The sequence below is a fragment of the Marmota flaviventris genome, chromosome X, assembly GCF_047511675.1.
Source record: "Marmota flaviventris isolate mMarFla1 chromosome X, mMarFla1.hap1, whole genome shotgun sequence".
Classification (NCBI taxonomy): domain Eukaryota; kingdom Metazoa; phylum Chordata; class Mammalia; order Rodentia; family Sciuridae; genus Marmota; species Marmota flaviventris.
In genome coordinates, this window is record NC_092518.1 from 88,844,521 (window position 1) to 88,867,424 (window position 22,904).

The window sequence follows — 22,904 nt, forward strand, 5'->3', positions numbered from 1 at the left end:
AATAAATGTTATTCACCACATCAATAGACTTAAAAATAAGAACCATATGATCATCTCGATAGATGCGGAAAAAGCATTCAACAAAGTACAGCATCCCTTTATGTTCAAAACTCTAGAAAAACTAGGGATAACAGGAACATACCTCAATATTGTAAAAGCAATCTATGCTAAGCCTCAGGCTAGCATCATTCTGAATGGAGAAAAACTGAAGGCATTCCCTCTAAAATCTGGAACAAGACAGGGATGCCCTCTCTCTCCACTTCTGTTCAACATAGTTCTCGAAACACTGGCCAGAGCAATTAGACGAAAGAAATTAAAGGCATAAAAATAGGAAAAGAAGAACTTAAATTATCAGTATTTGCAGATGATATGATTCTATACCTAGCAGACCCAAAAGGCTCTACAAAGAAACTCTTAGAGCTAATAAATGAATTCAGCAAAGTGGCAGGATATAAAATCAACACGCATAAATCAAAGGCATTCCTGCATATCAGCGACAAATCCTCTGAAATGGAAATGAGGACAACCACTCCATTCACAATATCTTCAAAAAAAATAAAATACTTGGGAATCAAACTAACAAAAGAGGTGAAAGACTTATACAATGAAAACTACAGAACCCTAAAGAGAGAAATAGAAGAAGATCTTAGAAGATGGAAAAATATACCCTGTTCATGGATAGGCAGAACTAACATCATCAAAATGGCGATATTACCAAAAGTTCTCTATAGGTTTAATGCAATGCCAATCAAAATCCCAACGGCATTTCTTGTAGAAATAGAGAAAGCAATCATGAAATTCATATGGAAAAATAAAAGACCCAGAATAGCAAAAACAATGCTAAGCAGGAAGTGTGAATCAGGCGGTATAGCGATACCAGACTTCAAACTATACTACAGAGCAATAGTAACAAAAACAGCATGGTACTGGTACCAAAACAGGCGGGTGGACCAATGGTACAGAATAGAGGACACAGAAACCAATCCACAAAACTACAACTATCTTATATTTGATAAAGGGGCTAAAAGCATGCAATGGAGGAAGGATAGCATCTTCAACAAATGGTGCTGGGAAAACTGGAAATCCATATGCAACAAAATGAAACTGAATCCCTTTCTCTCGCCATGCACAAAAGTGAATTCAAAATGGATCAAGGAGCTTGATATCAAATCAGAGACACGCCGTCTGATAGAAGAAAAAGTTGGCTACGATCTACATACTGTGGGGTCGGGCTCCAAATTCCTCAATAGGACACCCATAGCACAAAAGTTAATAACTAGAATAAATAAATGGGACTTACTCAAACTAAAAAGTTTTTTCTCAGCAAAAGAAACAATAAGAGAGGTAAGTAGGGAGCCTACACCCTGGGAACAAATCTTTACTCCTCACACTTCAGATAGAGCCCTAATATCCAGAGTATACAAAGAACTCAAAAAATTAGACAATAAGAGAACAAACAACCCAATCAACAAATGGGCCAAGGATCTGAACAGACACTTCTCAGAGGAGGACATACAGTCAATCAACAAGTACATGAAAAAATGCTCACCATCTCTAGCTGTCAGAGAAATGCAAATCAAAACCACCCTAAGATACCATCTCACTCCAGTAAGATTGGCAGCCATTATGAAGTCAAACAACAACAAGTGCTGGCGAGGATGTGGGGAAAAGGGTACACTTGTACATTGCTGGTGGGACTGCAGATTGGTGCAGCCAATTTGGAAAGCAGTATGGAGATTTCTTGGAAAGCTGGGAATGGAGCCACCATTTGACCCAGCTATTCCCCTTCTTGGTCTATTCCCTAAAGACCTAAAAAGAGCATGCTACAGGGACACTGCTACATCGATGTTCATAGCAGCACAGTTCACAATAGCAAGACTGTGGAACCAACCTAGATGCCCTTCAATAGATGAATGGATAAAAATATGTGGCATTTATACACAATGGAGTATTACTCTGCATTAAGAAATGACAAAATCATAGAATTTACAGGGAAATGGATGGCATTAGAGCAGATTATGCTAAGTGAAGCTAGCCAATCCCTAAAAAACAAATGCCAAATGTCTTCTTTGATATAAGGAGAGTAACTAAGATCAGAGTAGGGAGGAAGAGCAGGAGAAGAAGATTAACATTTAACAGGGATGAGAGGTGGGAGGGAAAGGGAGAGAGAAGGGAAATTGCATGGTAATGGAAGGAGACCCTCAGGGTTATACAGTGGAGGGGGTAGAGAGAGAGGAGGGGAGGGGAGGGGAGAGGTGGGGAGGGGGGAGGGGGAGGATGGGAAAGGCAGTGGAGCACAACAGACACTAGTATGGCAATATGTAAATCAATGGATGTGTAACTGATGTGATTCTGCAATCTGTGTATGGGGTGAAGGTGGGAGTTCATAACCCACTTGAATCAAAGTGTGGAATATGATATGTCAAGAAATTTGTAATGTTTTGAACAACCCACAATAAAAAATTTAAAAAAAAAAAGGTATTGTGTCCTACTACAACTAAAAAAAAAATAAAAAGGAACATAAACTGAGGTTTATTTAGGAAAGCAGAGGCACATTCAAGGAGAATGTGGGCTATTTTGAGAGTAAAAAGCAAAGCAGAGAGAAAAAATAACAGTTATTTGTCAAATCCCACCAAAAACATAGATAGCTGGGAGGTCATAAAAATGTTACCAGAGCCTAAGGCCTGAGGCCTGACTCTGGGGATTCAACAAATCAGGTCCAGCCACTCACCACAAAAACCGAATAGAAAAGGTAATGGTGACATTCAAGGGAGAATGTGGGTCATCTCCAGAGGGAGAAATAGCAACCTGTTGTTGTGGGGTGTTAACATTTATAAAAGGATAATTGTTAGGGGCTGGACTAGAAGTATAGTCAGGGTAGGGCTAAGCAGTTTCCCCTACTTGTACATTGCCCTGTTACTTTTTGCAGATAAGGGCATGCATCAAAGGTATGAGCCAAGTACACTTAGAACTAATTATGGACACTGTTTATGGACACTTCCTGTTTATGGACACTTCCTGCATTTCAGTGTTTCATGGGTGCTTCCTTTGAGATTCCTCATCTCTGCCTTTATCCCCTCATTCCTATCTCAGTGCTCTAGTGCAGATCTGACAGGATTACTTTTTACAGACAAGTTGCTTTTCTTTAAGATGACAGAATGAAAGAGACTGTCTTTATTAGTTCAAATCTATTATATAGGCTGGACCGCTTTGCTCTTATTAGTAATTTGTACTTTTCTGGCCTAAGAGCTAATCTTTACAAAAAACCTGCTGCTTAAAATTGGCTCAAAAGAGGATTTTTTTTTTGTATTGGGGATTGAACCCAGGGGCACTTAACCACTAAACTGCACCCCCAGATCTTTTGACTTATTTTATTTTGAGATAAGGTCTCACTAGGTTGCATAGGGTCTAAGTTGCTGAGGCTAACCTTGAACTTGTGGTCTTTCTGCCTCAGCCTCCTAAATTGTTGGGATTACAGGCTCAAAAAGAGGTTTTCTTAATGTTGACTCAAACTATCCCGTCATATCCCATCCAATGTGGAACAACTCAGATAAAAGAAAATGGAAAACACTCCTACGAAAATAGCAGAGTCACTTGTCAAATTTCACCAAAAACAGACAGCTGGGAGGTCATAAAAATGTTACATGAGTCTAAGGCCCGAGGCCTGACTCTAGGGATTCAACAAATCAGGTCCAGCCACTCACCACAAAAACCAAACAGAAAGGGTAATGGTGAAAATCCTGTGGGTAGCTACGCAGATTAAATTTTCTTTCAGGTTTTCACCTATCCCTTCCCTATTTGGCTTTTAGGGCAAGTGAGCAGACCCAATTTGTTGGATCCCTGAAATCAGGCCTGTGTCCTAGGACTCCACTAACAGCTTTGGCCACCTGTGCTAGGAGAAAACATGCTGTTGAAGCCAGATTTAAAGATAGGTAGTTAGTGTAGTTAGGTAAATCTGATCTAATATCATATCTAACAAAGAAAATGGAGTAGAGCTGAGCTGGGGGAAACAAGAACAGCACCTGGGAGACTAAAATGTTAATGTTTCCAAGCCCCCCCCCCCCCCCCCAAATCCCAAAGAACTGTAAATGAAACAGCTCCCAGCAAGACAGGGAGATGCTAATCAAATCACCCTAGGCCCTTCCTGCCCAGATCACTCCTCCCCCTCCCCCACCCCATCACCCACCAGTCTTTCACCATTTGGTTCCCACCTGCATCCCCCACCACATGCAGGGTAGAGGGAGATAAGCAAAAAATAAAGGACAGGAATGTAGAAGAACAAAAGAAGATCTTAGATATAAAAGGGAGAAGCCCCTTTGCACAGATTTGGCCTTTTAGGTCCCCTTCTTCCTCTGGTATCCTTTAATAAAGCCTTTTAGTTTCCACTCTACACTTGCCTCTGATGTTATTCTTCAGCATTCAGGGCGTTACACTTCAGCATTCAGGGAAGCAAGGACGTCATGGTAACGGTGGTATCACTGTTTGGGCCTTTGCCATTCACAGCTGGCCAATCCTGAAATGAAGAGAGCAGAAAAAGAGGGGGGCCATGCAGCTGCCAAAATTAAATTCCTTTCAGGGTCTCTCCCTTTATTTTCACCTTGGGACAGCATCAGCTGCTTTTTACCATCATTTAGTGAAACAGAGAAATGGAACTTTTGGGACTCTATGGACCCCAAAGTCTGACCTATGGCAAGTTCTCCCTGGCAGTGCATGTCAGGCCTTGCCCTTCCTTTTCCTTGTTGTTTGGGGCTCTTTTGAGCCAAGTTGGATTCTTTTGAACCAATTTGGGCTTCTGCCCATTTTTGTGACAAGGAAGTTCAGATTCTGTAACTTTGTGCTGCCAATTAGCAAAGAAGGGTCATAAGATACACAGAGAAAACTGGGTGGTTTGAGGAAATCTATTTTGTTATTTGCATAAGAATGGAAAGCACTAATTTTGTATAGGTGCTCCCTAGGAACAATTTTGGCTTTGTCTATTTATAGCTATGAACTTATAACTAAGAAAAAAAATGATATATATGTACCTGAAGGTGGATTCTAGTTCAATATAATTGTGTCATGTGTTCTTTTGTTAGTCTGCTATTAGTCTGTATTCATGGTGACTGAATTAAAGCAAAAAAAAAAAAAAAAAATCTGATAGCTGGTATTGACAATCCCTACTAGAATTTTATTGTTTGGTTGATGGTTCGTCTTTATTTTGAGCTGGTTAATTTGGATATCCTTTATTTCAGAATCTTTGTTAGAACACTATTTGCTAGCATTTGGTCTTTTCTTCTGCAATCCCATTGTGTAAATCTGCCTTTTTGCTTTTTTGCTTCTTTCTTCTGATCATTGCAACCTTGTCCCTTTTAGTCCAAAATATAAGAAGAGGCACGGCCACTATTCAAGGGAGGAGATAGTGTTTAGAGAAAAACCCCATCTCCCATCTAGCACTCCAACTAGTTTTATGTTTGATGATTATGGTGTCTCCACTTGCTTAATAGATGTGGACTATTTAATATTTCCAAATAGGTTTTCTTGTGTGCTGATCTGGAGTCCTCAGGTAAGACAAATGGAAAAAACATACATAAATTTCTGACCAGCTTTTTTAAATTCTGATACAATGGGAAATGTTTTAAATTTTAAAGCAAGCTCTTTCTAAAATGACTAAATCCTGTGATAAACTAAAGCAGGAAGAAAAAGTTTTGGAAACTCAAAAGAGGCTTTACCAGTGTGGGTGGGCATAGAAAGTGCCTTATGCCCTACTCTTTGAAGGGCTAACTCTGACTGAAAACCAAGTCAGACCAGAATTGTTAGGTAGTGGTAAGTAAGTAATGAGCATTTTAGTATATAGCAAGGCCAAAAGTTATTTTTTAAAGTTTTAAGTTACTGCCAAGACAGTTGAGTGAAAACTTGTAGCAGATAACCTGTAGCAAAACATTGGTACAAAAGACCTTGACAATAAGCAAATAGAAACAAAAGAAGCTAATTGGGGAAATGCATCAAGAAGAAAGGATTAATGGAACTAACTCTTTTACAGGGTCCACTGAGGTCAGGGTAAAGCTAGGAGTTGTGGCCATAGGTGCCTCCATATATCCTAGAAGTGACGTTTCTTTATTAACTCAGGACCTCTAAGGTAACATCTGTTTGGCCACTGAGTCCAGTCCCCACATTAACATAGGATTGACTTGTAGATGAAGCCCCCCCCCCCAATGGGATGGCCACCATGATAGTTCTGGAGAGAACAAATTATGGCCCAAAACTCCACCACCGGACATGAAGGAGGACCTTGGTTCTCCTGGTAAACACCAGACAGTAATAAATATGGAGACAACACTGTTTCCTTTATTGCTCTCTGAACAGAAATGGCCCATTCTCTCAAGAGTGCTCTCTGCTTAAGCCTTAATCTGCTTTCACCCTACTCTAACTTTGCTTCCACTTTACCTTTACTTATAATAAAATTCTCTTGCATGACGTTTAGTATCTGACTTTAAATTTTCTTTTGTCAGAACACAAGAACCAATGTTTATAGCTTCAGTTCCCCACTCCCCACTCTCCTATGACAGAATGACTTATCAACTAAAATATGATTTTTCCAACCCTTTACAAAAGAAATTTCCATTTGTAAAGGTTTCTCCCGCTACTGCTTAGCTCTTAAAATATTGGTAGAGGTTATTAACTTAAGCCTGAATAGCATGCCTCATTTTTAAACCTTTTTCTTTTAACAGACCTTTGCCTCTACCCCTTTCAGTGATGTTTAGACTGTTTTGTGTCTCTGAGATTTATATTTTCTGCTTTGTTTCAACTAAGTTAAATCTAAATCTGGAATTACAGATTTAGACTAAGGATTTCTTAGGATTATAGTAATTATATCAAAAGATTAGTTTTAAGAAACTGGCAAATAATGAATCTAAATGAAAACTATGAAATCTTTGTTTTCCATTTTTATGTATGTTTGCATATATGTGTATATTGTGTTGTATGCTCATGGTACCAAATTAGCTAATAAATAAATATTCATAAATTTTTATTTTTTTTTTAAGTATTAGGAATTGAACACAGGAGCATTCAACCACTGAGCTACATCCTGAGCACTTTTTTATATTTTATTTACAGACAAATTCTCACTAAGCTGTTTAGGGCCTTGCTAAATTGCATAGGCTGGCTTTGAAATTGCGATCCTCCTGCTTCAGCCTCCTGGGATTACAGATGTGCACCACCATACCCAGCTGCTCATAAACTTTTAAAGGACATAAATACAAAGGTCTCAGTTCACATGACTTTAAATATTTGAGAAGTTAGCCAATTTTAATTTGTTAGTAGGACAAAAGTAAAGGTATTTTTTTAAATTATTAACACATTTTTGCCTTAGTAGATAATTTGGATTGTATTTGTCTCTGCTAAGATGTTTAAAGTACAGTGTCTTTTAAGGTTTTTTTGAAGGGAAAAATGGCTAAAAATATTAACTATATTTATTCAAAATCAATATTGCTAGTGAATAGGTAGAATATTAGACAGTAAGATCTAGGAAGGCAGTTAAGACAATGGGTCCCTAAAAGGCTTCTCTAAGTAGATGTATAGTAATGGACTGCTCTGTAAAAACATTCCAAACAGCCAACCAACAAAACCCTTTGATCCAGAGGGGCAGGAAAAGAGAAGGCACACAGACCTGAGTAGAAACTACAGAGAATTTCAAACTCAACAGCAAAAAGGACAGAACCAATCAGAATGTTATTGGTCCCACCAACAAACAAGTCACCTTCCAGATACCTAATCACCATACCAGTTAAGACCAATAGCCTTAGCATTCTTTTTTAAAATTTATTTATTTGTAGAGGGACACAATACCTTTATTTAATTTTATTTATTTATTTATTTATTTATTTATTTATTTATTTATATGTGGTGCTGAGGATGGAACTCAGTGCCTCACAAGTGCTAGGTAAGTGTCCTACCACTGAGCTACAACCTCAGTCCAGCATTCTTTCTATATCTGATTAGCATAAACACTGAGCAACACCCCTACCAAGTAGCTATAAGTCCCTAAATTAGTGCACTTGAGCAGCAAGCCTCTATCTGAACCCTTCTCACTCTGTAAGATCTGTGTTTTATCTTTTTTTTTTTTTTTTTTTTGTACCAGGGATATACCCAGGGCACTTAACCACCAAGATACATCCACAGCCCTTTTTATGTTTTATTTAGAAACAGGGTCTCACTAAGTTGCTTAGGACCTCAGGGCCTTGATTAGTTGCTGAGGCTGGCATTGAACTCGAGATCCTCCTGCCTCAGCTTCCCTAGCCACTAGGATTACAGGCACGGGCCACCATGAACAGCTTGAGTTGTTTCTTTTCTACTCACTCAAATAAATCTTAATTTTCATGGATTTCATTCTTCAAAGTTCACGAGACAAGAACCCTAGAAGAACTCACTAGAGGTCTGCTGCTGAATGATAACACCACCATATGACAACAGCAGGTGTTACCTGCTGTGGAGCTAAAAGATCTGTAACACAAACAGCCCTGCCCACCATGATTTTTTTTTTTTTTTTAGAGAGAGAGAGAGAGAGAGAATTTTTTAATATTTATTTCTTAGTTTTCGGTGGACACAACATCTTTGTATGTGGTGCTGAGGATCGAACCCCGGCCGCACGCATGCCAGCCGAGTGCGCTACCGCTTGAGCCACATCCCCAGCCCCCCACCATGATTATAATAGCAAAATATCTGTTTTCACTAGCATCATTTTGCTGTTATGCCACTTAATATTTGAAGAGTCTCATTAAATATAATTACACAGAAAATATAAAATGTAAAGGAAACAGTTGGATAAATGCCATTCCAATAGGAAAGAACAATGTTTTACTTCTAAGCTTGGCTACTGTCATCCTGACTGAACCTACTGGGTTTCAGACCTTGACTATGGGATACCTGACTTGGCTTCTTGGTTTCCTAACTCCTGACATTTAATAACTGTTACTCTCCTCGGTATCACTTGTTTGTTTGTTTCAGAAATGATTGTGTTTCAAAAATATACAAAAGCAAAGGGAAGACTAGTCAGTCACTGGACACAAGTAATTATACTGAAATTTTGGCATATAACATTCTAGGTTTTTATAATCTTATTTATGAAGTCATCCCAAAGGTATCATAAACATACATTACAGAAAAGATAGTCTCTTCAACAAATGGTGCTGGGTAAACTGGAAATCCATATGTAGTAAAATGAAATCAAACCCCTATCTCTCACTCTGCACAAAACTCAACTCAAAAAGTGCATAATGGATCTAGGCATTAGCGCTGAACCCAACCTAATTTTATCCTAAGATTGGGAGCCATCTCATCACAAAGTTATAAAAAGTTCATTTCTGTTTTACTAAGATATCTATTTGGCCTGACTATACTCTGAGGACTAATCTTGTTTAGAATTCCTGCCTGTGCTCTAAACTCACCCATGCTTGGCTCTCTTTGACCAGATAACAACCCTCTCTAAAACCTTAGCAGCCCCTCAGAAATTCTGATGTTGGAATCTCAATTTACTCCCTACCTTGAAATGTTAAGCCATGTAGATAATTAACCTGCTATCTGTCTTTGTATTATGCTTGCCAGAATCCCGTTAGCTGTAAGTTCCCTCTTTGTAACTTTTTATACTATAAAAACTTTTTCCTGGAGAGTTGGGCTGCTGTTCTCTAGCCCGGCTTTGGGTGAGACAGCTGCTGGCCAGCTAGATCTCTTTTGTACACAATATCTCTTTTGTACAGCAAGCTTTAATTTGGTTTAAAATTGGAGTCAGTGGTCTCCAATCGTGGGTTCAACAATTAGACCAAAATCCCTACACCTACCAGAAGAAAATGTAGGCCCAACTCTACCATCATGTCAGCTTAGGAACTGAATTCCTCAACAAGATTCCAAAAGGGCAAGAAGTAGAATCAAGAATCAATAAATGGGATGGTATCAAAATAAAAAGCTTCTTCACAGCAAAGAAAACAATCAAGAATGTGCAGAAAGAGCCTACAGAATTGGAGAAAATCTTTGCCACCTCAGAGCATTAATTTCCAGGATATATAAATAACTCAAAAGAACTTAAAAATCAGCATACTATAGTGACACAGCCACATCAATGCTTATAGCAGCTCAATTCACAATAGCTAAGCTACGAAACTAACCTAGGTGCCCTTCAACAGAAGAATGGATAAAGAAAATGTGATACACATACACACACACACACACACATACTCACATACAATGGAATATTACTCAGCTATAAAGAAGAATGAAATAGTGGCATTTGCCAGTAAATGGATCGAACTGGAAAATATCATGCTAAGCAAAATGAACCAGTCTCAAAAAAACAAAGGTCAAATGTTCTCTCTAATATGTGGATGCTAATATACAATAAGGGGTAAGGAGAACAGAATTTCATAGGCATAAGAAAAGGGAAGGGAGGGGGGATGGGAATGGGAAAGACAACAGAATGAATCAGACAACTTTCCTATGTCCAAATATGCATACATAACCAGTGTAACTGCACATCATGTACAACCACAGGAAATGGAATTTATACTATATGTATGTATGATATATCAAATTCACTCTACTGTCATGTATATCTAAAAATAACAAAAAACAATAATTTCAAAATATTTGGAAATAAAAACTAATAACAGCAACAAAAACATGAAGTCATCCTCTACTCACTACTTATAACCAGCTTATTTCATAACATACTGTTTTCTTGTATCATTAAATAATTGCCCCATAAAAATATTAAATATGATTGTCTGATATCTTGGTTTTCGTAGGTAATCTAAAAAGAGCTGTTAAAAATGGGTAAATTTGCCAGGTGCAGTGGCACAAGCCTGTAATCCCAGCAGCTCAGAAGGCTGAGGCAAGAGGATTGTGTGTTCAAAGCCAGCCTCAGCAACTTAGTGAGGCCCTAAGCAACTCAGTGAGACCCTGTCTCTAAATAAAGTAAAAAAAAAAAGGGCTGGGGATGTGGCTCAGTGGTTGAGTGCCCCTGAGTTCAATCCCAAGTACCAAAAGGAGGGGGGGACGGGGTTAAATTAGATTTTACATAAATGGGATAAATATTTATAAATACATTTATTAGAGAAAACATCTGATTTTTTTGTGTGTGGGGGGTACTAGGGGTCAAACCCAGGGCCTCAGGCATGCCCAGAAAGGTGCTCTACCACTAAGCCATATCCCCAGTCTAACATCCAATTCATTATTCAGTTAGAATACTAAAACACCTACTGCTAAACATAAATTCAAGTACTCTTAACTTCTTAAATTCTATTCTTAAATTCACAAAACATGCACACATATATACATATACACATAGACTTGTTTATATATTAGGGTCTTTCAATGAATGTATTTTTGTAATTTTGTTGGTATATGGAAAAAACAGTTTATGATTGCTTTATTTCTGAGTCTTCACTAAAAGGTTAACAAAAGTTAAAATTCTAACTGATGTACTTCTATAAGTAAAAATTACAAAAAATTTAAGCTGTTCTTTATTGGGGGAAATCTGTTTTAAAAGAAAAAGGTATTTCATCTTATTGGATAAAAAAGAGTAATTTGTCAAAAGTCAAAAATTTCATAAAGGTTGTTTTAAATTATAAATATAAGGAAGGGGAAAAAAGAATCAGCAAGTAGGAAGGAAGAAATATAAGAAAGCTATAAGCATGGGGATATATTTTAAGGAAAATATGTTTTGGGATGGAAAATCAGAAGCCTTGCAATCACAGTGGGTTGTGAAAACTGCTACTAGGATAATTAGATATCCACTTGAAAAAAACAAAAACTGGACCCCTACTTTACATCATAAGCCAAAATTATTACCTCAAAATGGAACAAATGCATTAATGTAAGAGATAAAAAATTAAACTCTTAGAAGAAAAAACAGATGTAAACTTCATAACCATAGAAATTCACATGAATTTTTTTACAGTGAAAGAATAAGATATTTTTTACTCTGGCCTATAACCATGAGGTTATATTTATATATATATTTATCATCAATATCTTTGAGTACTGACTAAACAATTACAATAATAGGATAAGAAAGGTAGCAGAATACAACAGTTACTAATAGGGCATTATGTAAAAATGTGGATGTGTAACCGATGTGATTCTGCAATCTGTATTTGGGGTAAAAATGGGAGTTCATAACCCACTTGAATCTAATGTATGAAATATGATATGTCAGGAGCTTTGTAATGTTTTGAACAACCAATAAAGAAACAATTACAATAATAATACAGTCTTATTCACAGACATAAATTACTAAGTTTCTGAAACTGGCACTGAACTTGCCATTATCCTGCGTCAGCCTCCCTAGACACTGGGATTATAGACATGTGCCACCATGTCTGCTGCCCCCCTCCCACACACACCATTCTATTGATTAACACAATCAAAGTGTGACAGGATTCAAAGCTGAGGGGTTACTTGACCCTGCTTCTCAACGGAAGGGTGGCAAGGTCCCATTACAGAGGAGAGTGGGATGGGAAGTAAGTGGTATGGACATCTTTGAAAAATAACACCCTATCACATCCTCCCAAGTACTTCTCTTGCTTAAGTATATGCTGATCTCATTTTTTTTCCCCAAGGAGAAACCACTCAGGAGACTTATTATAAATGAGGTTCCTAAACTCTATTCGAGGGTAACCAAATGCTTTTTAAAAAAAATATTTATTTTTTAGTTGTAGTTGGACACAATACTTTTATTTATTTATTTTTATGTGGTGCTGAGGATCGAACCCAGGGCCTCACACATGCAAGGCAAGCACTCTACCGCTGAGCCACAATCCCAGCCCCAGAGGCTTTTATCCATATTCAGCTTTCCCGTTTAGCACATCTGACCATTTCTCCACTCTCAGTGGCTCTCAGGAGAGAAGGATTTGGTCGCTTATAGGCTGCTGGACACAGCAGTAATCATTCTAAGGAGAAAAGCAGCCACTGACATGAGCTGGCTGCACCCTCACAACTAAGGCTCCTAATGAACATAAACAATTTCTTGGACCTCCAGTGTTATACAAGGTTACTATGTGATCAGGATAACCAAAAAAAAAAAAAAAAGGAAAACCACTGCATAATCATATCTGACAAGACAAAACACAAACTTTTACCAAATCACAAAAATGAACAAACATCTTACTGTCCTGGTTAAAACAGTGCCCATGGCTACTCACCAGTCTACTTCTAGTCTATCCTCCTAGATAATACTCATTACGATATCCACAAAATTCCTTCTTAACTGAATCCAACCTAGAGCAAAGCCTCACTTCTTTAAATCCTCCCCCAAATCACCTAACAGGTTCAAATCTTATAAATCCTTTTTGACTCCCCAACAGATGCCTTACAGTTCCCCATTGTGTGCATTCTGCTTCAATGCAACACATCCAGTGATCAACTCCATTTGTTCAACCACCATGTCTTAGTGGTCTTTGGTTAGAACTCACTGACAACTTCTCTAAAGACCCTGGAGTTTACAGAATACGTTTATGGCCAAGGTTATTTCTGATCTTCTGAACTCTAACATACAGTCAGTGAGACATTGGATTTTACTCTTTTTCACTATGGTTTTGGAAGACAATTATATAAATTCCTTAGACCACCAGAAACTTTTTAAATGCCCTTACAGTTAAATTCATTTAACTATAGTTAAAATATATTTATGCATGGTGGTGCACATGTAAATCCCAGTGGTTCAAGAGGCTGAGGCAGGAGGATCACAAGTTCTAGCCTAGCCTCAGTAACTTAGCAAGACCCTGTCTCAAAATAAAAACTGAAAATGTCTGAGGATACTGTAGCTCAGTGGTTAAGTGCCCCTGGGTTCAACTTGGGGGCGGGTGGGGGGTAGAGGAATACACACACACATTTGCATATGTATGTATGTATATATAGGTATATTATATATATATATAAAATCTGGACCCCAGATTTCCTTCTTATCACCTTATAAAGTGCAGAAAGATTATCCTCATAACATTGGCAATAGCTGTCCTATCCCCAGCATGGCTACAGAGTCCAAGGGCAACCTGGCTTCAGACTATTGAGGACATTTAAGTCTCTGATATGGGAAAAGAAATAAGTATAATAGGACAACTGGCTCATCAGCTGTGGGTACCAGAGTCCAGAACATATTTCTACTGCTGTCATCTCCTCCTCCTCCTAATGAGTTCTTGATTTCTCTCATAGTCATTTTGCAAAGGAAAAATGTGACTTTTTTTGTGGTGCTGGGGATTGAAGCCAGGGCCTTGTATATGCGAGGCAAGCACTCTACCAACTAAGCTATATCCCTAACCCCAAAATATGACATTACTTATAATTACCCACCCTTTTCCCCTTATCCTTTTCAGTTCTCACTCCCTTGATACAAAGACTTGTATACTCAGAAAAACCATGTGTAGGGCTGGGGTGGTTGTCCAGTGGTAGATCACTTGTCTAGCATGTGTGAGGCACTAGGTTCAATTCTCAGCACCGTGTACAAATAAATAAAGGTCTACTGACAACTAAATATTTTAAAAAAGAAAGAAAAACCATGTGGCCTAAGGGGTATGGGCTCAGTGTTAGAGTACTTGCCTAGTATGCGCAATAGCCTGGGTCCAATCTCCAACACTACAAAAATGAAAAAAAAATTTTTCAAAAAACACTGTCTTCCACAGCATGGTAGTTAAGTGACAGATCAGAAACCTCAGCTTACCTTAGGGGTGAACATATACAGTTAATTTAAAGGTGTTTAAAGAACGAGCTATAGCAGTTAGGTAATTTGGATTGGAAACAAACTCATCTGAATTTCAGTTCTAGAGTTATTTTGACATGCATGGCTCCAAATTCTCCTTAGCCTGTCTATTCCCAGGAACCCTGGGAGTTTTTCCCTTGCAAAATGACTATGAGAGAAACCAAGAACTCATTAGGAGGAGGAGGAGGTGACAGCAGTAGAAATATGAATGTTAATGCAAAAAAATTAAAGCATTGTTGGGCTGGGGTTGTGGCTAAGTGGTAGAGCACTTGCCTAGCAATGTGTGAAACACTGGGTTTGATCCTCAGCACCACATAAAATAAAAAACAAAATAAAGGTATTGTGTCCATCTACAACTAAAAAAATAAAAATAAAAAATTAAAGCATTGCTACCTAGGAATCATCTAGGACATCAAGCTAAAGAGCTCAACCTCACATAGGTTTAACTTCTCACATTTCACCGAAAATTATACTCTCTCAGTAGAATGAATTGGACATAACTTTCCTATGTTATATATGAATATATATAGTAAAACTCCATATGTACAACCACAAGAATAAGAAGTTATACTTCAAGTGTATATGTTAAAATACATTCTACTGTCATGTATAACTAAACAGAATAAAAAATTTTAAAAACACACACAAAAAAGAGAATTGTACTCTCTGGAGGACAATGTGCAGATTAGATATGAGGACTAATGTGGAGGGGAGAAATCAGTGAAACAACAAAAAGGATAAGGTTTGGCAATCATGAATGAATTTGATAATTTTTAAGTTTGGTTGCTTTTTGTGTGTGTTTGTGTCCGGCTGACTCCCTCAGGATGTGCGTACAGCAGATAAGATATTTCTGAAACATTCAGAGCACTGGCCAGCCCAGCTACTTGCTGGCCCTCTGCAAAGACTCTGAATAGAACTAGGCCGGTTTGTTTGGACTTTTTCTGTTGTTATTTTATGTGTGCCTGGTTGTTTGGTTTGAGGTTGTTTTATAACTGGTCTGGGGAGAGATCTGGGATGCAACATTGACTAGAGTCTAGAATGAATAGTGAAACTTCTGAAAGTGTGTCCTGGTCATTTTCAGACTCCTGGGAGGATTTGGAGGGCACGTGTAACTGTGAACTGTACCCCTCCAGGAGACTGTTTAGGGTCAACCTTTAAAAGAAAGTTTCAAATTAAGCTCCAGCACAACAGGATTTCTGGTTCTGAGCTCTAGATTAAACAAAATGATTACTTCTTCAGAGAAGGGAGAGATTTTATTGAGGGTTAGAAAAAAACTACCTACCATACCTTCTCAATTCTGACTCATTATGCTAATTTTTCTCTGACAATTAGATCATCACAGCATTTTTTAACTTCAACATAATTTATTACCAGAAATTAGGAACAACCCATATTTTGTTGTTGTTGACACAAATAGGGGTGTGAATTCCACTATAAATAACTACTTACCTGAATATAACTCAGCAAAGAATTTTAAAAGAAAATATCTTCTTAGTGTTTTTTTTAATTTTCATGGTACAAAGCACTATGACACCTAAAATTGAAGAAAAACAGTTTTGTTTGGTTAATCTTTGCTTGACCATTCAAAATATACAAATGAACAACCAAAACAAACCCATTCTATTAAAGACAAACATAAGACCTAAAATGTAAAACTTGTAGACAAACTAAGACAGGAGAAAAACTACATGACATTGATATGGGCAATGATTATTTGGATTTGATCTCAAAAGTTCAGGCAACAAAAACAAAAATAGACAAACGGGGGCTGGGGTTGTGGCTCAGCAGTAGAGCGCTCGCTTGTCATGTGTGAGACCTCGGTTTGATCCTCAGCACCACATAAAAATAAATAAATAAATAAATAAAGATATTGTGTCCATGTATAACTAAAAAAAACTTTTTAAAAAAATAGACAAATGGGGGCTGGGGTTGTGGCTTAGAGGTAGAGAGCTCACCTGGCATGTGTGAAGCACTGGGTTTGATCCTCAGCACCACACAAAAAAATCAATAAATAAAAAATAAAGAGATTGTATCCACCTATAACTAAAAAATAAATATTAAAACAATAAGACAAATGAGCCAGGTAACTAAGGACACTGAAATAGGAGGATTCTCCAAGTTCAAGGCCAGCTCTAAGCAACTTAGGGAGACCCTGTCTCAAACACAGAAGGGGTATAGTGGCCCACACCTGCAATCCCAGCAAAGCCAGTCTCAGCAACTTAGTAAGGCCCTGAGCAACTTAGGAAGACTCTGTCTCAAAAAGTAAAAAAAAAAAAGGCTGGGGATGTGGTTCAGTGGTTGAGTGCCCGTCCCTGGGTTCAATCCTCAGTAAGGGAGGGGATGGAGGGAAGGGGGGGATGAAGGGGGGGCGGAGGGGGAGGGGGACAGAGGGAGGGGGGGATGGGGACAAAACACCTACCTGCCATTCAAATTCACTATCTGACCAGTCCCAGTATCTGCAATACCAAAATAAATAAATAAATAGATAGATGGATAGAAAGAACAGACTGGGAATGCAGCTCAGTGGTAAAGTGTCCCTGGGTTAATCCCCAGTACCAAAATAAAAATAGACAAATGGGATTATATCAAACTAAAATACTTCTGCACAGCAAAGAAAACATTCAACAGTAAAGAAACAACCTACAGGGGATGAGACTGTAGCTCAGTGGCAGAGCACTTGTCTAGCACATGTGAGGTACTGGGTTCAATTCTTTGAACCACATAAAAATAAAACAAATAAAATGGAGGCATTCTGTCCATCTATCACTACAAAAAATTTTAAACAACCTACAGCATGGGAGGAAATATATATCTGTAAGCCATACATCTGATAAGGGGTTAATATCCAAAATATATAAGAAACTCAACTCAATAAGAAGAAAATAACACAATTTAAAAATGAGCAAAGAGACAGGCACAGTGGTATATGCCTATAATTCCAGCAACTCTGGAGACTGAGGCAGGAGGATCGTGAGTTCAAAGCCAGCCTCAGTAAAAGTGAGGCACTAAGCGACTCAGTAAGACCCTGTCTCTAAAATACAAAATAGGGCTGGGGATATGGCTAAGTGGTCGAGTGCCCCTAAGTTCAATCCCTGGTACCAAAAAAACAAACAAAGAACTTGAATAATATTCCTTGAAAGGAAGACTTACAAATGGCCAACAAACATATGAAAAAATGCTCAACACCACTAATCACTAAAAAATGCAATAAAGCCCCAATAATATATCACCTCATACCTGCTGAAATAGCTATCATAAAAAAGATGAGGGTGGGGCTGGGGTTGTGCCTCAGTGGTAGAGTGCTTGCCTAGCACATGTGAAACACTAGGTTTGATTCTCAGCACTGCATATAAATAAATAAAATAAAGGTCCATTGACAACTATTTTTTTTAAAGGATGAGGGGCTGGAGATGTAGCTCAGTGTTAGACTACTTGCCTAGCAAGCACAGGGTCCTGGGTTTGATTCCCCAGCAAGTGTAGAGAAAAGAAGACTCATGTACATTGTTGGTGGAAATGTAAATTAGTAAGGCATTATGGAAAATTGTATGGCAGTTCCTCAAAAACTTAGAATTACCAGCAATACCACTTTGGGGTATATATGCAAAGGATTTGAATCAATATGTTGAAGAGAGACCTGCATTCTCAAATTAATTACAGCATTATTCACAATAGCTAAGTTATGGAATCAACAAAATTGTCCATTAAAGGGTGAATGGTAAAAGAAAATGTGATATATATTCACAGAATACTCTTCAACCTTAAAAAAGAAGAAAAGTCTATCATTTGTAATAGCATGGACAAACCTGGATAAAGTGAAATAAGCCAAGCACAAAATGACAAATACTGCATATTCTCATATATGTGTGGAATTTAAAACAATTACACTCATAGTAGAGAGTACAGTGGTGGATATCAGAGGCTGGAGGCTGAAGAGAATGGGGAGATGTTGATCAAGGTGTATATAAATTTACATAGATAGGAGGAATGTTTTTTGAGATCTACTATATAGCACGACGACTATAATTAATAATAGAAATAGAAAATTAAGTTCTCTTGCTGGGTGTAGTGGTGCATGCCTGTATTCCCAGGAACTCAGGAGGCTGAGGCAGGAGGATTTCAAGTTGGAGGCCAGCCTCAGAACTTAGTGAGACCCTATCTGGGGCTGATAGTGGTAAAGCTCAGTGGTAAAGTGTCCCTGGTTTCAATTCCCAGTAACCCCCCCCCAAAAAAAAGGTATGTTGTGCATTTCAAAATTGCTAAGTTTCAAATATTTACACCACAAAAAATTAAGTTATTTCAGGTGATGGGTATGTTTCTTAGCTTAATTTAATCATTCCACATTGTGTGTGTGGGGGGGAGAGAGAGACTTTGTATCCCATGTATATATATAATGATGTTTTGTCAACATACACTAAAATACAAATGTAAATAAATTAAACATTTTCTGTGCAGTGTCTAAACAAAATCTATTTTCATATCCATTATGATTTAGTTCATATATGTAACTGGGGGTGTGCCTGGCCTTCTCTACATAAAAATGCCCTTTCAGATTTACTTAGATCTGCTGTGTTTAGACCAGCAGTGGCCACAAGGCCAATAGTATTAGCATCTCCAGGGACTTGCTAGAAATGTTAATTTGGGGGCCCACCCCAGACCAACTGAAAAAGCAACTCTGCATGAAACCCAGCAATTCTGTTTTAATAAGCCCTCCAACTGATTCTGATGCACAGGAACATTTGAGAACCCACTGACCTGGACTGTCTGCTATACAGCTGTTTCTCTGGTTAACAAAGCAGCAGGTTTGATGGTTCAGAAGCATTAAAAGATTGCTTAGGGTTTCTAGTGGGTGCACAATTCTCTGCTATGAATTGAGTTTGCTAGAAAACAAAGAAGTGGCACAAAAGTGTTTTAAAGCCAGCAAGCCTGTAAATCCTTTACTGCAGTCCTACATAGAGCTAGTAGGCTCCACATGCAAAGAGAGACCCTGTTCTCAAGTAGTATCGATTTTCCCAGGAAGGTGCTGGGATTGTGATGTGCAAGTGCTCTCGGGAGGAATAAACTTTTTGAGCTGAGGTACTTCTTAGCTCTCCAAGTGGCTGCATCTGTGCTAAAAAGGGAGGAAATGTACCTGGAAGAAAACTGCACACAGTTTTGCCCTTATTTTATCTTAAAATATGTATATTAAGGGTTGGAGTGGTAGAGCAATTGCCTAGCACATGTGAGGCAGAAGCCATGCCCAAGGGAGTCTGGTGGGCTCCGCAGGTAAAACCTGTCCCCTTGTATTTTAATTTCCTATGTTCAAATGCAATTAGCAACTGCTTAGATGTAAAAGTGGAGAACAAAGCCTAATTCCTTCTCCAGACACTCTAGTGCAGTACTCAGAACAGAACAGATACTGTATTCAGTAATTTGGAAAAGAAAGCTATCATTCTACTAGTAACCATCTGAAACTACAGGTTTAGATCACTCCAATAAAATCATCTTTTAGAAGTTCGACCCAGGTGTGTTGATGCCAAGCCAATAATACATTTTCGCCCAGATTTATCACTTTCAACAGTTTGCCACCTCCCCCAAGGATACCGCCAGTCCCCAACTGAAAATAACCAGAGCATTAAACATCCCAAGGTCAACACACACAGTTACACGTCCCCTTAACCCTACAACTATGCCATCAATTCTCGCGGCAGAGTCCGTCTGTGGGTTAGTTCCCCCCACTCCTCACGTCCTTTCACTTCCGTTCCCCTCTGTCTGCGTAGCTGGTAAGCAGGACATGCCCAGCCCTCAGACTGTAAGAAGTACTACAAACCTCTGCCTTATCTGCTTTCCCTGGCTGACGGCCCCTGAACTTCGGCTGGCTTCAGGGAGCTATGGCAGTGGCAGTTCGGCCGCTCAACCACTCATTTAGGGTCGGCCATTATAAAGAAATGCACCGTATTGTTCAAGCGCCCGCTGGTGACACACAACAGAGTCCCCACAATCCTCTTCGCCTCCGCCCTCCCCACGCCCAGCCGTGGTATTAACCCTTTCGCGCTCCGGTTTGCTGGTGGTTGGACTCCTCCTTGCACACCTACTGCTTGGTTGGGAGATCCAGGTGACTTAACTGGTAAAAGACCAGTCCTGTCCTCTTATTCATCTATTGAACATTGTCCTATTTTGCTTATAGGTGGACTTAGAAGCTTATCAGTCATTCTAAAATACAAGTTAATTTATTTGTTAGGTGAACAGTTTGTGATAATACCTTTAAACTGCTGGACCAAGCCAAACTCTCAATTTGTAGTTTCTGACCTGTTCACCTTGAGCCTGTAACACTTTCTACCCTTATTCCCCATCTCCTTTAGGTTAATTCCTGACTCTGCATAGATAAAAAGCACAGACTTTGTAACCATGGGATCTACGGCAGATAACTCAAGCATGCTTATTCCTTGGCTTCCTTATCTGTAAGATTAGTATAACAGTATCTATCCTTAGGATGGTAGTAAGAATATGAAAAGTTCACATGTGAGAAGCACCTAGAACATTGCCTGGCACAGAGTTAAGCAGTATATTGAAATAGAAATCATAATTATTGAGTTTGGTGGAAATATTTTTTCACCTATGACCTTCTGACTAATAAATAAGAAATGATAACAATAGCTAGTTAGAGGACCTATTGGATCAGGAACTTTAAGTGCCACCCCATTTTGTTGTTGTTTAACCCTCATAAACCCTTTGGTGGTAGTTAAATTATTATCTTTTCCTCTCCTCTTGCTTTTTTTTTTTAAGTACATAAGAAAACTCAATAAGGTGGTAGCAGATAATAACTTGCCTGTGGTCACAGAGCTAGTAACATACAACACCAAGACAAATATCACTGAGAAAAAGGATAGAAATACTTTTCAAGTGATTTTTTTTTTCTCCTGCAAGTTGCTTCAAAATCTTTTCAGGTCAGGAAGACTGTGTCTTTTCAGAACTATCTCTTCCTTGATGTCTGGCAGCAAAGGAGATGACTCAAACCCAGTGGTCATGTCCAGCTCACTTACTGCTTTCATTGTGCCACACAGGCCCCAATATTGCCTATTCTAACTGAGGCCACTGGGGATGAAAGTATAAGATCCTCACTTCACCCCACCATTCTGTAAAGCTTGGGTATTGTAAAAGATTTTGGTTATTTGAGGAGAGTACCAAGAGACTCTTTAATATACTCTTTGGACTCCAGCCAAATAGTAGTAATTTCCATATTAGTCTCTAGAGTCAGATATTACTGCCTGAGCCATGAGAGAACAGGGAAATCCCTTCTTTCTCAGATCAAAACAAAACAGGAATTCCCTCATTCTCCCAGAGTCTATAGTACCCAGGACCTTGTTATTCTTGGTTTATACCCACCCACTCTCACTTCCCAATTTATCCTAAGGCAGTCCATGGTGGTTCTTATACTTTTTCAGGGAAGGACTGGTGATGGTCATGGAACTGGGGAGGAAAAACATAAACTTCCAAGTTGGCTGAGATAAATGAAGCACACTGCCTCATTCGCATATTTGTACTACTTTTCTAGCTTGCTGATCTTCTTCACTGCCTCTTGGCATTTCAGAGCCTATTGTCTGCACTTCATGAAAGCCTCTAGTTTTAAATTGCAGGTGAATAATCTTGTCTTTCTTCCCCCAGAATCCAACAATAGCTCACATGTCTGAGCTTGCCTTCTACTTAAAAGTGGCTAAGTTTAGAAAGGAAAAGGACAGAGATATCATGGAAAGATTTTTGCTTAATTTTCTCCATTATTTCCAACTGTCCGACTATTGAAAAATGTCAGCTTGGGAAGAAATCTTGTTCCAGAAGCCAAGAAAATAAAAATCCTAGTGCAAAAGAAAAATGTTAGCAGAGAAATGACAAGCAGACAAGGAGGTCTCTGGGCCAGTAGTGAGATCTGTGAGTGGGTCTTGGACACAAACAAGAAATTGTGCCCTTACAGCTTCTTTTACCCTAACCAACCCAATTATTTCACCACTGCACATTTTGCCTCATCACAGAATCCATCACCAGCTTAGCATAAGGGATAGGTGAGGAGACAGGATGTTGATAAACCCAATGTTACAAAAGATGCGTCCTTAGCATCTCTATTTGTACTCATAACATCTCTTTAGAATCATTGTCATATGTGGTTTAAGTCTCAGGAGTTTGCAGTGATTTCTACAATATGTTTCAA

General features: G+C 38.6%; 1 long non-coding RNA gene across 2 annotated transcripts in view; it reads right to left on the minus strand.

Moving 5' to 3' along the window:
- The window catches only part of LOC114089551 (uncharacterized), a 48,465-nt gene extending 27,777 nt beyond the window's left edge, over nucleotides 1-20,688 (minus strand). For both annotated transcript variants that reach the window (XR_004618702.2, XR_011705580.1), the window contains exons 1-4: nucleotides 20,532-20,688; nucleotides 17,145-17,181; nucleotides 16,175-16,259; nucleotides 4,398-4,513 (exon numbers count right to left, since the gene is read on the minus strand). This is a non-coding gene — a long non-coding RNA (uncharacterized lncRNA). The remainder of the gene's footprint in view (nucleotides 1-4,397; nucleotides 4,514-16,174; nucleotides 16,260-17,144; nucleotides 17,182-20,531) is intronic.
- Nucleotides 20,689-22,904: the final 2,216 nt, after the last annotated feature.